A 12,928-nucleotide genomic window follows, 5' to 3' on the forward strand; every position below is an offset into this window, starting at 1 on the left:
CTATTGCAATTAGAAAACTGAGGTCTGGAAAAGTAAAATTAAGGTCTAATTCAGTGCATCATTTGCTCAAAAGTTGTTTTGCAATGTTATTTAAATGTTTTCTACATGCAGATCTTACTCTCTAATAGGATTTCTGCATTCTTAGCATGGGGAAGGGTTTGAGGAAGGAGACTGTGAGGCACTGAAAAAAGGGCTCAAAATTCAGATTGAACCAGTACTCTTAATTTTAGCTCAAATTACTTACTAGTAATGCCCTATGTGCACTTACTAGTTGAATAATGTTGCACAAAGTTACTTAACTTTTCTGAGCTTTTTTCCTCTGTAATGGGAATCATTTTCATCATCACCATCCTTCTTTCAGTGTATTGGGAAGATCAAGGGAATAATGAATGTAAAACACTTGCTTCATACATTTCTTGCACAGAGTAACCCCAGAAATGTTAGTTCCATTTGCCCCATCTATACTTTACTTAAGCCTGACACACAGTAGGAATTCAAGTATTTGTTAAATTGATTTGAACATGATTTGATCTTTTGATGAGTACAATATTGAAAAGATAGTTTCATTAGATAGATACCATAACAGTCAGTGCACCCACCTACACATTAACAAGCTATCTTTTCACACACATATACACGTGCAACAACAAATACACTGACATTACACATGGTCAGGCATCTCTTAACACACTAGAAATGTGTACATGGCATCAAGCTGGCCTTGGCTGCACTGGTGCCAGGAGTACAATATGGTGGAAAGAGAGGATGTCTTGGGTTCATTCATAGAGCCGGGTTCAAATTCCAGCTCACCACTTACTTATTAGTTGTATGATTTGGGGGAAATAACAAAACCTCTCTGAACCCTGGTTTCCTTAACTATAAAATGGAGGTAGTAGTAATAGTACATTACAAGTTTGTTGTGAAGACTAAGACAATGTATGGAAAGAGCTTATTCTTGGTTTTGTCACTGCTTTAGTAACTTTTCTATCAAGGTCAAATCATGGTTGGTACCCATTTATCTCCCACAGCTTTCTGACTCCAATTTATAGGTTCAAAAGAATACCTAATTGAGACATGAGAATGTCTCTCAGGGAGATGACACTTGAGCTAAATCTTGAAGGGTGGTTAGCCAACTAGAAAAGGCATTTCAGGCAGCAGAATGCAGTGCTACATCCTGAAGGCAGTTTATTAGCAATTAGTAGAAGAGTGACTAATAGTTCAGGATGGTGGGAATGTCCTAAATAAGGCTAGAGAGGGATGTAGGGATTTTGTTTGGATTTTATCTGGAAGGCTTTGGGGAGACATGGAAGAGTTTTAAGCAGAGAAGTGATACATTCAGCTTTTAGAAATTGCATTTTAGGAAGATTAAAGCCATTTACCTCAATACAGAAAATGGGTCACCCTGGGGGGTGGCAAAGAGAGTAGTTAGAAGGCAATTACAGTAGCTCGGGTGAGAAATTGAGGTGTGAACCACCACAGCAGAGGCAGTGGTGATGAAGACAGGACCAATCCAAGAAATGTTCAGGAGTTAAATCCACAGAAAGTGCAATATCTGCAACCATTCTGAGCACTGATTTTTATTTTCCTACCATCGATGAGTGTAATTCTCTTTTTTTGGGGGAAAATTTTTAGAAATTAAATAACTGATATGTTTCGCAGTACCTACTAATGATACTTTCCTGTTGAACAAATCTGACATTGGAATAAGCCCAAGTGTAAGGGTGTGTGTGAAATTTGAAGCATTTGAGGAGGGAGGACTATCAGTACCAGATCAAAGGCACAGACTTGGAATAATAATAATAATGACAGTCAGGCTCTCTTAAGATGCCCTATGTGCTGAGGAAACAGAGGCATTGTGGGGGGGACGACTACAATTTGTATGTTTGCATTTTCTATAAGAAATTAAGAACTAATACTATGGAGGGGGAGGGTATAGCTCAGTGGTAGAGTGCATGTTTCTCATACACAAGGTCCTGGGTTCAATCCCCAGTACCTGCTCTAAAAATAAACAAACATAATTACCTCCCCCCACCAAAAAAAAAAAAAAAAAAAAAGAAAAAGAAAAAAGAACTAATACTATGGGAAAGGCTGCATCTCTTTCCATTCTCAAATGTATGAAATAACTTGAAGAGAACATTCTTGCTGTAACACCTTCAGAAGATGTGATCAGGACTGGAGGGGCATCATTTAAGGAGTGGGTGGAAGAAGATGGGCTCCAGGAACAGGAAGGTAGAAGGAAAACTGGTCTTGAGTGATGCTGAAAAAGCCAAAGACGAACACAAGACGGAAGAGTATCCACTATGTCAAACATTGTAGATGTCAAAATGGAAGGGATTAAAATGACTCCACTAGACACAGCAAACAGGAGGTCACTCTTGACCTTGGCAAGATCAAATTCTTAATTTTCAGTTGAGGTGGGAAGATATACAACTTTTTCAAGAACTTGCCTGTGAAGGAGAGGAGAGGGAAGATCCTAATCTTTATCCCACACCTCCGGTCCCCAAGAAGGGGAAACTAGGGCTTTTTTTTTTTTTATGCTGAGGAGAAGGTGTCATTTGAGTGGTTGACAATATAGGTGAAAAGAGGAATGACTGACTCACAAAGTAAGGACCCTTGCTAGGAGAGGTAACATTTAAACAAGTTATATGTATATCCCACTGAAGCAGTTAGCTTGCTTTTTCTGATCACAGCGAGTGTACTTTCCTAATCTACTCTAACTTCCAATAACTGTTCTGGACTACATTTTCACTCATAAGTCCCACACATCAGATCTATTTATTGCAGTTGTTTCATTGATTGAAAAAATAAGATTTTTTTTATGACTGTACCTTAGGCACATCTTTTGGTTCTTGAATAAAATTGCTCTCTTTGTAGTTCACTGAAGGGATTTTCCCTTAAAAAATTATTTTCACTACACTCTCTCTCCCCTTCATTAGGACCCTTAAGAATCTTTACACTGTTTACCGCTCTTGTTTCAAAAACGTTGTCACTCAACCTATTCAAACAAGCCACAAAAACTTCTCAAGAATTGGTCCCTTTCCTACCATCACTAACATAGGATGATTTAGAGCTGTATTTCCAACTCTAATTACAGTTCCAAAAATTATTATAAGTTTTTAGAATCTCAAAAACTCCATTATATACTGATTAAGCTGACCAGCTTACCTCTGAGTCCCACGGGGATGTTGAACTGAGGTGTGTAAGAATGGGATATTTAACATGTCAGGGCAAACTTCTCATTCTCAGGGTTAGTGAGGGGCGGATGTTTTGGGAGTGGGAAAAACAAAACAAGGAGAGCAGAAAAGCTCTTCTTTCCTAGATTTCAGGGTGAAATGAATGTACCTGACGCCTGGGATCAGCCAGCTGAGAGAGATCGGGCTGGTCAGAAGCTGTGACTCGTGGCCACACGTGAGACTCAGTGCACGGAAATTATTCGCGCGCTCCCGCGAAGGCGCGCACGCGTACGCTCTCTAGTCTCGCGCAGGGTCGGGCCTGTCAGGCGGGAAATCTCGCGAGATTGGAGACTGGGATGACTGTCGGGAGGAGGGGAGTGGTGTCGGGGAAGGGGGGTAGTCTGGGCAGCGGCCGGGCTCTGTGGCTTCAGGGCTCGGAGAGAGAGAGGGAGGGTGGCAAAGAGAGTGAGTCCGTGCCGCCGCCTGTCTAAGGAGAGAGGAGGGGTCCCGTTTGCCTGCGCCCTTCGCGGGCCGAGAGCGCCAGGCACCCGCGAACCTCTGAGGCCTCCGGCCCCTGGGGACCCCGCCCCGCCGCCGCCGGCCGGCCGGCCCGCGGCCTCTCTTCTCTTTGTGAGCGCCCCCTTCCCAGGGGTGGTGGTGGTGGCGGAGAGCTGTGCGTGGGCCCGCCCGCCGAGGGTCCGCGGCGGGGGACCGAGAGGGCCTCGGCTGTGTGAGGACGGGAGGCGGCCGAGGCCCGGGCCGGTTCCCCCGAGGCGGCGGCGGCGGCGGCGGCGGCGGAGGCTCCCGGCACTTCCCCGCGCCATCTTAACTGAGCCCAAGAGCTGAGGGCGCCTCCTCGACCCCGGTCGTCCCCTCGCCCCCCCCCCCCCCGCCCCTTGTCGCAGAGCTTGGGCTGGGCGGCTTGCTGGGGCCCGGGGGGGGGGCGGCGGTCTGTCGCCTGGCCCCCTCCTCCTCCTCACTCCTCGCCCTCCAGCGTAGCAGCTACCCGGGCGCTGCAGGGGGCTGCGGCTGTCTACTCCGCCCCAGACCAGTCGGCGAAAGGGTAAGGGCACCTCTGCTTTGGGAAAGGGAGACATGGAGGGGGCGGGGAAATTCGGCCCACTCGGGCCGCTGCGCGGTAGAAGGGAGGTGGGGGTGGGGGTAGGGGGAGGAAGACAAGGAGGGTCTGTGATTCTGTGGGTGGGGTGAAGAAGCTGGTGAGCTGGGCGCCCTCCTGTTTCGAGGGGCATGAGCAATTACATTCCTCTTTCCTGAGGGTCACCGGAAGGGGTGGTGGAAGGGGTTGTCTCGAGGAAGGTGTGGCCCTCCTAGGGAGACTGGGTTGATAATGCACCCCGATTTAAAGGCGCGAGGTCCCTTTCCCTTCAGATCCCTCTGCTCCTCCCTCTCCTTTGTAGTGTCTGTGTATTCTTGGGAAGGGACACTGCTCTGGGTAGTCTGCTGGGTGGATTCCGCACCCCCTCACAGGAAATCTATACCCCTCTTTTGTAGGGGTGATGGAAGCGTTTCTCTCCCCCTACCCTTCCCCCTTCCCCATCCTTTAGTCTGCTGCAATGCTGCAGAAGTCCAAGGCAGTTTCTTCTTTCATACACAGGCCCGTGTATACAGTGAGGGGAGGGGGAGCAGGAGAGGGAAGTAATGGCGCTTCCCTTGGAAAGGTTACCCCCTTTCCTTTGGTTTTAAATCAATAACAGTACTGGTTTAATACTCTTCCCCTGAGATCTATCCCTGGGAAGTATATCTGTTCCTGTTGTTATTGTTGGGGGATATGGCCTCTCAAGAGGGACTCTGCCATGTTAGAACAGTTAAGATATCTCTCTAGCTGTCTCTATTTCAAACACTGGATTGACTTTCTTGTGTATATGAGCGTATTCATGTTGGGTTTTCGTTAGGATTTAAATAAAATAATTTTGTACCCCTTCACTTCCCTGAGCTGTGAATTTTGAGGGTTAATATAATTTTGTATAACATTGAAATTGGAATTTTATGAAAATAATTAGGTTACAAACCTTTCTGTAGCAAATACTTTGTTTCTCAATATAATGAAAAAATGTTAAACATTGATTTGCCTCATTATGCTGTGTTAGTGTCTATATTCTGTACTCAGTAAATCATTTTTCCACTTCTTTTTCTTCGTATATTTATTTAAAACAAATCATGTTATGTGATTTACAGTAGTACTTGTTGGTTTTGTTTAGTAGAGTATAAATAAATTAAAAAAAAATTTTAACATTCTGAAAGTATGTTGCCAAGTTTTTTTTTTGTGACCTAAGAGTAGTTTTGAGGTCTACAGTTGATGCTTTTTTCTTTAAGTATTTAGATTTACTGAAGTGATTTCAAAATGTTCCATATATGAATATTCATATAATTAACTTTTTCACGAAGTGTTCTGAAGGTGACTAAATACAGAGATCATGTCTTGACATTTTACTAACAAGCTGTATTTGCTGTTTAAGTTTTACTTAATGGATGACTTATTTTTAAATAACTCCAAATGCCATTTACATTTTATGTTGTCGATCAGAGCTTTTTTGGTGTGTTTGTTGCATTTTGAAACCTGTTTTAAGGTTTAAAGTTGTTAGTGGCAGTAGTGTTGAGTGCTAGTTTAGTTTCTGTTATATTTTTTCATGATTTTGATACGGGGGACACATTAATGGTATCTTAAATCAATTTTATTGTTATTTTTCCTCAGCAAATGGAATTCTTGCTTTCCTTATTCCCTTTTGATTTTTATCTGAATTTATTTTAACTTAAACAGCATTTCTCATTTGAATCTTTATTTCTTTGCACAAAGCTGCATGTTGTGGTGTGTAATTTTCCCCTATATGGCAAATTATGCTGTAAAGTCTAATTCTGTATGTTATGGTTTGTTGATAAGTAATTCATATATACTAGCATGTATTAACCCAAGCAGACTGCCTGTTAAAAAAGTGACTGTTTTTGTCTTGGACAGATGCAAGTAGGATTTATCAATAAGGGCTACAAAGGATATAGGTTAAACTACTTCTGTATTTCAGTATGCTAGGACTAAGAGGTGCTCTTTAGAACAACTATTAAGAAACCCTTTAAAGTAGTTGGAGTTCTGCTAAAAGTGGTAAAACTTTATTCATGAACAATTAGAGAAATTCATTATTAAGGAAAAACTGCTAAGGGTTATTTCAGCAGGCTTCTGATGCCACTGTCAGAGTACTGAGAGCCGTTAGCTGGAGTTGGTTGATTCCAGACTAGTTTGGTACCTCTTGTGTTTCTAATAGTTCATCTACAAAATGGCAGTGTAAATCACTTCCTGTTCTTTCACAACTGACTCTTTCTCTGGATTCCCTTTTAATGACTTAATTTTTGGCATTCTGGTATCTGATTTGTTAATTTGGTTAAAATTCTTATGTTTTATAGATTGAAGAATTTCTAAGAATCAATTGGATTTAAAGGCTTGGATAGTCTAAGATTATCTTGACAGTAACTAAACTTCCTTGAAAATTAAAAAATAGTTTCTCAAACTGATTTAAACTGAGAGGTTTAAAAGAAATACAACAGTGTACAGCACCAAAAGTGTGAGTGAACTGAATAGAAGATAATTACTGTATTTTCTATTATATAGATTTTGTGAGAATTGTAAATATGGCAATTAATTGTTAATTATAAAATAAGCTTTCTGTATATCAAGGCATATACATGATGTTTGGTCTCATCTTATGATGCCAGCCCACTAGTAAGAAACAAACTGTTACTTACAGAATACCAGAAGGACTGGATACTTTTAACTAACTCATAAAAAATGTAATTTATTTTAAGAATTTGCTAGTACTTAGTTGATATGAATACTTAGTAAATCCAGAAGTTATCTAGGGGGCCAACTGACATTGAAATTAGAGTTGAGATTATCTGTTATTCACATTACCTGGAGATAAATTCTGTGTTTTTCATTTGACCACTTTGTATCTTAAAATCAGTTAATTCTCTCCAGTGTCTCTTTGGTTATCAGTAGTCTGTTATAATAATTGCAGTCATACTGATTTAACCTTTTAGAAATTGGGAGCTTTCTTGTATGTGTAATTTAAGGGCTGCTCTTCAGTTCAGAATCATATATGAATGATTCCCTTCTAAAAAGTGTCAATTCTATAGTCAAGCCTTGCATAAAATTGAGATTGTTCCATTAAACAGTGACAACATATGTTCGTCTGCCTTTAAGTTTCTGTATTTGTTTATGGCTGTGTTTTTTTTTTTATATTCTTCAGGATTTCAAATTCTAAAATGTAAGTGAAAAAGATACAAACCTGTATTATTTCATTCCATTATATTTCCATTGTTGGATTAAAATATTTAAATTTTTAATGATAAAAATTGATATTTAATATCATTAAATTGTCTTATACCTTCTTTAAAATTCCGCATGAATTCAAAGTTGTGTGGAGGGACTAGAAACAGTTATTTTCAATTGGGACGTATCTGTCAACATTTGGTAACAGTTATTTCTGTATCTGTTTCTTCTATTTGTGCTAGAAGCAGACTTTTTGTTCTAAAATACAATCTAAGGCTGCATCTTCTTACCTAGTAACAAAATTAAGTGACCCATAAAAGGTGGAAAGGTTTTTCACAATATAAAGTACTTGATATGTAAATAAAGTTAATAAAATTCAGGTTACTAAGTACTTAGCATAATAGATAATATAGGCTGTTAAAAATTCCAGTGTCAGTGATATTGTTATATAAACATAATACATTTCATTGGCCTCTAACTTACCTTTAAAACTGAGAAGGGGTTGATTTTTCCTTTTGATTAAATTATTCAGTATGATAATGTGTGGATTTAGATATAGATGAATTACTTCATTTGCAAAGACATACAAAGTTTAGTTTCTGAGAAAAGCATCAACAAATAAAATAATGGAATAGAACAAAATATTCTGACCTGCAGCCACCAGTAATAAAACTGGCACTTAATATATCTTAATTTCACCATTTATTAGTGTATAATTTCTTTATGTAACTTTTTAAGGCCCACTTTTCCCGACTATAAAATGAAGATAGTGCCTACTTTATAATGTTGTTAGGTTTAAATGGCATAACCCTTGTGAAGTACTTAATGTCTTGCCTTATACATAGTAAGCACTCATTTATTAAGTGGCTATCACACATTAACTGCTTAATAAATGTTTACAAGTGGAGATAGGGAGTCTAATATTTGAGAATGAATTGCATTCCATAATTTTGATTTGAAGTTGGATTTATACATTTGGAGCGCAACATATATTTTTGATAGAAGTGGTTAGAATTTCTTACCAAGGGTAGCTTACATACTTTTGTATCTATAATAGACTGCAGTGTAGTTCTACAAGAGACTTTCTTTTTCCTTTGCTGAATATAAAACCTGTCCTAAAGAACAAAATTTCCTTTCCCTTTGGTACTTCATTTGTTTATTTAGTCTTTTGGTATCACACTTCCACCTCCTGGAGCTCTTTTCACTATCCCTGACTTTGAGAGAATCCAAAATACTCTTGCTCTCCAAAGTTTTTTCTTTTTTCTTTTTGTGGGTATCTTTTGTACATATGCCTTCACCTTGAAAATGCTTTATATTCCACAATATATTAATTCAGCAAATGTTAAATGATGATTATGTGCCAATAAGGCATGGTCCCTGCCCTGGAGAATTCTGTCTTCTCATTTTTTCCGCTTCCTAAATAATTTTCTCAAGCTGGATATTCGGAGGAAATCAAGGACCTTTCTGTGGTTGTCAGTGCCTCTAAGCCAGTGCTTTTCGAACTTTAGATTGTGACCCATTAGTGGCTTGTGAATTCAGTTTAGGTGGGTTACAATACCAATTTTTTTTTAATGAAAAATAATGGGAAATATGAGAGTGTGTTGTGTAAGTACGGGTAAGCATTACAAAGGGAAACTTTTTGGGAGGCTGTATTTTTATGTGTTCAGTATACCCAGTTAAATTTTTTTTGAAATTTCTTTTTGAACTCATACTTTTTACTTCTAACTCATGTTGCTGAAGCTTGTTTTTTCTTTTTCCTTCAACCCTACTTTCAGTCTTTCCTTATTCTAGTCTCTAGTCTCTTTGGTAGTTACATTGCACGTATTTACCTTTCTTAGGTCTCAAAGCTTATAGGGTACTGAGGACTCCATCTAATAGATCCTGACAGGATACCAGCAGTTTTGGGTATGATGATAATTTCTGAGGTTTTCAAATTGGGGAACATCCTATGTGTCTTAAGCGAAGTTTCTCATGAATTGCTGAATTTATTTTTAAAAAAGAAAACTTTATTTGGAGCGTATTAAGAAAATATCTTTTATTTTAATTTGGGGCATATATGTAGATTTAATTTTAAAAAATTGCAATTGTATTTTAATAAGATTTATTATGTGGCTATTTAAATGTATTAAATATGTATATTAAGTATATTTTTAAAAATTTCAATGTGTTTCAGTGCATTACATCTAGTGGTATCCTTATGTTTTGGTTGATGTTTTTATTTTTAGTTCACTTATGGTTGTAGTTATGAGTCTCTAGTTTGTATTTTGAATTGATTTCTTTCAATTTATTCCCACTGAGACTGAAAAGTTTCAGAAAAAGTTGATAAACAGCATTACTAAACAAGGCCGGGGTTTTTCCTTTTTTATATACTTGGGAATTTAGTGTCACTCAAGATTGGAAAAGCTTTGTCTCTTTGCCAAAAGCATCCATATCCTTGATTTTTAAATACTAAAATTACTTATTAACCTATAATTGTATTTGATAAGGAAACTTTATTCTTCATTGTTGCACAGAAGCTCTGTATGGTATGTTTTATAGTGTTTAATACCAAATGTTTAAGTAATCTCATGCTGTGTAAATGGTAGATGATGCTTGGCTTTGGTTGTGTATCAGGAGAGACCAGGTTATGTTGTGGTAACAGACAATTCAAAGATTTCAGTGGCTTTTAACAAAACAAATGTTTATTGCTTGACATGATGTATGCATAGTGTGACTTGGTGGGGGGTTCTGTTTGTTTCACTATGCAGGGTGTCAGACTGATGGAGACTCCATCTCAACACATGGTTCTGTGATCACCTTGGCAATGGGAAGGAGACTGTTTATAACTGCCTGGCTCTTAAAGTGTCTACCTAGAAGAAGGTCATGTCATTTTGGCTTATCAAGTTCATTGGTCAAAGCAAATCATATGGTGTTAAGAAATTTCACAGAGAGTGTAAGAAAGTGCAGTCCTACTATGTCCTGAAGAGGAGAACTGAAATATTTCAGCTATGGTAAATATATGTCATATATTGAGTTACAGCTTATTTAGTCATTTAAAAAGTAAATTATGTTGAAATTTGTAGTAAGAAATTTAGTAGTAACAAAAGCCACCATTTATTGAGCATTTACTGTGTGCCAGGTACTAATTAAGATATATATTTTTTTTTCAACTTTTTACAACATCCCTGGAAGGTAAATGGCAGTCCCATTTTATAGGGGGGAAACTGATGCTCATGAAGTTAAATAACTTAAGATCACAGAGCCAGTAAGTGATGGAGCCAGGAGTGTGTCTGTAAAGCCTGAGATAGTTGTACTGTATTTTTTTGAGTAGAACCTACTTGGTGGTAGGGTAGAGGGAGAAAAAAAACTTTTTGATTGAACAATCAAACATTTATTTAGACTTAATATTGTTAATTAGACTTAAATGAATTAGCAGTGGTATTCTTCTTGTAAAAAAGTGTTTTTTCCAAGATTTTTTTGAAATTTCACAAGTGTAGACTATTTCACTGCAGTTTGAACATTCACAAATCAAATGTTGCTAATTTTCTTTCTGTTTTTTAACCACCTCCTATCTGATTTCTGCCTGTATCACTCCACTGAACCTATTCTGTTAAAGCTGTTCATTATAAATTTGTGAGTGTGAGAATCTTTCATCAGTTCTTTGTATGTGAAATGCTAGTACATATGACTGACTTATCTATTACTCTTAGTGAGATTTATGTGAATTTCTTGTCGTGAGGGTGTGGGTAGTTAGAATAAGAGGAAGTCAGGCTGTTGGGAATAAAAAAGTCAAGTAGAAGGCTGAGTCAGGAGTAAAGATTTTTGTAAGAAAACTTAAGGAAAGATTAAAGAAAACAAGTAAACCTGATCTGTAAAACTGTCTTTTTACCTCTGTTGGAAGGAAAGAGCTTATTTTCGAGAGGCTGACAGTACTTTGACATGAAATTAATGGGCAGAGCTAAGACTCTCCATAGTGGGGAAGGCCTGTGAAAAATAAGTTAGTCAGAACATTTCCGTCATCCAACCGATGCTTACATCCTGGGAGCATGGTTGGTCTTTGGAAAATCAGCAGCTTTTGCCTTAAAATCAGAAAGGCCTTAAATAATGGAGAAAAGTTAAATTATTGAGAATAAGTTATAACAATACATGATATAAAATTCAAAAGATACAAAAAGATATACAGTGAAAAGTAAGTTACCCTCCCATGCCTGTTCCCTACCCACCCCGTACCCATTCCTGTGGGTAACCAAGATTTCTTGTGTATCCTTTCAAAGATAGTTGGCATTTGAATGAGGGGTTAGATTTGGAAGGGGGAACCTTTTAGTGTGTATGTCTGCAGAAGAGCAATACACATTTACAAGCACTTCATCAAAACTGTGAGGATGAGAGATACGAAAAATATATAGTTAGCAAATTAACTGTATGGTGCACATAGCTAATTTAGGATGTATAAATATTTTTTGAATTTTCTTAGTAATTTAGTGTGTGCAAAAAAAGTAAAAAAAAATTTTTTTTAATTAAAAAAAAAAGCGTAAGTTTGCTTGTGACCTCAGTCCTCCTGACCCTGTTTTCTTTTTTAATATCTTAAGTGCCTAAAACATTGGTTTGTTTATTAGATAGATTTTCAGGGAACATGACTTTGAGTTCAGAGGAAGACTCTCCCTGTTTGCAAAATACTATGTTAAGTGTTACAGAAAAAAGGTGTTCATGAAAGACAGGTTTAGAATTCACAAGGAGAGTAAAATCATGTGTGGTCCTTTATGTCTGCTGCTTCTTTGTAATACTTAACACTATTTATCATCTCCTTCCTTCTTAAAGTTTTTATTTTACTGGTTCTTCTTTCTGACTGCCCCTAACTGTAGATGTCTCTTAGCACTTGATACTTTTGTTTCTCTCTCTGGTCCTCTTTTCTCCCCTCTTCTCTTTGCATTGCCTCTCCCAACCCCATCCTATATATCTAGCTGCTTATCTGAGATGTCTTGTACTTTCTTGGATATCTTAGACACATCTGGTTCAACATACCTAAAATGAACTCATCTTTTTCATCTCTTCTTGCAAAAGGTTCTGCTTATTTACCCACCAGTTTCAGTGCTAATAAAATGTTTTTTAGAGTCAACTTTACCAAGGTGTAATTTACTTGCAGTAAAATACATACATTTTTTAGTGTGCAGATCAATGGCTGTATCCATCACCCTAGTGAAGATGTAGAATTTATTTCTCCCTAAAATTACCAAGCAATCAGTCTCACTTCAGTCTTATTCTTAGTCAGCCACTGATGTGAATTAGATTTGTCTTCTCTAGAATTTTATACAAATGGAATCACACAGTATGTGTTTTGTGTTTGACTTCTTTGTCTTGGCATAATGTCTGTAATATTTATCCATGTTGTTGCGTGTATCAGTAGTTCTTTTCTTGTATTACTTAGAAGTATTCCTGTGTTTGGATATACCATTATTCATTCACTTGTTGATTGATATTTGAATCATTATCAGTTTTT

The 12,928-nt window shown here is 37.8% G+C and overlaps 1 protein-coding gene and 1 non-coding gene across 4 annotated transcripts in view; both read left to right on the forward strand.

Annotated features, from left to right (window-relative positions):
• The first annotated feature begins 1,926 nt into the window (after positions 1-1,926).
• Positions 1,927-1,998, forward strand: TRNAE-CUC (transfer RNA glutamic acid (anticodon CUC)). The gene has a single exon. It is a non-coding gene; the product is annotated as a tRNA-Glu (tRNA).
• A 1,547-nt stretch (positions 1,999-3,545) lies between these two features.
• The window catches only part of TAOK1 (TAO kinase 1), a 113,300-nt gene continuing 103,917 nt past the window's right edge, over positions 3,546-12,928 (forward strand). For 2 of the 3 annotated variants that reach the window (XR_012499558.1, XM_074343163.1), the window contains exon 1: positions 3,546-4,236. The gene's annotated coding sequence lies outside the window, so the exon portion shown is untranslated. Of the gene's footprint in view, positions 4,237-10,199; positions 10,443-12,928 lie in introns of all 3 variants that reach the window. The other variant, XM_074343164.1, reaches the window with a different exon arrangement.

Source organism: Camelus bactrianus, chromosome 16 (genome assembly GCF_048773025.1).
Source record: "Camelus bactrianus isolate YW-2024 breed Bactrian camel chromosome 16, ASM4877302v1, whole genome shotgun sequence".
Lineage (NCBI taxonomy): Eukaryota > Metazoa > Chordata > Mammalia > Artiodactyla > Camelidae > Camelus > Camelus bactrianus.